Genomic DNA, 1,054 nt, shown 5'->3' on the forward strand with positions numbered 1-1,054 from the left:
ACACCACGGCCACTGGGACTGTCATTATCAACAGCAGCAGCAGCCGCCATGGTATACCCGCAGGTACAGCACAGCACAACGGCCAACACACACATCACACGGCGCATCATCATCATCATCATGAGAGAGAGACAAGGGTTTGTTTCACGTAAAAACACTGATCTAGAAAGAAAGACAATCAAAAAGCAAAAAAAGAAAATACATGAAGTATCAAACATGTTAGGACACACAAATCAATTACCACTATGGAAACTCGCATCGTGAAAGTAAAACCTACCATTTAAAGAATACAATACAGCGCAATAACCTCAGTAAGAGTAAAAACAAAAAAAAGCCCACACTCACAAATATTTCAAAAAAGACTGAGCAAGCCAGCAAAATCATCACGCAAAGAAACAGATATTAAACATTTGCCCAACTTACCAAGTAAACACAGAAATATACACCAACTATGGGTGTAAGTCTATATGTGTATGTATATACGCAATTATAAAAATAAATTCATCTGTTATTATTATTTTTTTTTTTCACTACAACAAGCAGTTCATCATTATCATCACAGTGCAAGCCCAGAGGCAGACAGAGGGAGAGTCTCCAAGAACACACACACACACACACAATAGAGTAGCAATAATAATTATTATAGGATAAACATAGAGAGAGCAAAAACACACAATAACATTAACATTAAGAAACAAAAAAAAAGAAGAGATAATCCCAACAGGTGGAAGATTAGCTAGACTGTAGGGATGTATGCAAAAAAAAGAAAAGAAAAAAAAAAACAAAGGATGACCTGAGTCACACCACCACAATCAGCACACAAGAATACAGGCCAGTGTAACCACAATCAGTAGTGGTACACGCACCCACACAGAACTGCTGATACTGCTGCTGCTGTCTGCATCACCCTTCTTGTTGTTTGTGAGTTCAGGAGGAAGTGTTGTTGTTGTTGTTGTGGTGGTGGTGGTGGTGGTTGAGGTTGAGTCCTCATTACTGATTGTAGTTGAAGTTTCAGAGTTCGTACTTGCTGAGTTATTTGTTGCTGTCTGTGCAG

Source organism: Trypanosoma theileri (genome assembly GCF_002087225.1).
Source record: "Trypanosoma theileri isolate Edinburgh chromosome Unknown TM35_Tth_69_V1, whole genome shotgun sequence".
Lineage (NCBI taxonomy): Eukaryota > Euglenozoa > Kinetoplastea > Trypanosomatida > Trypanosomatidae > Trypanosoma > Trypanosoma theileri.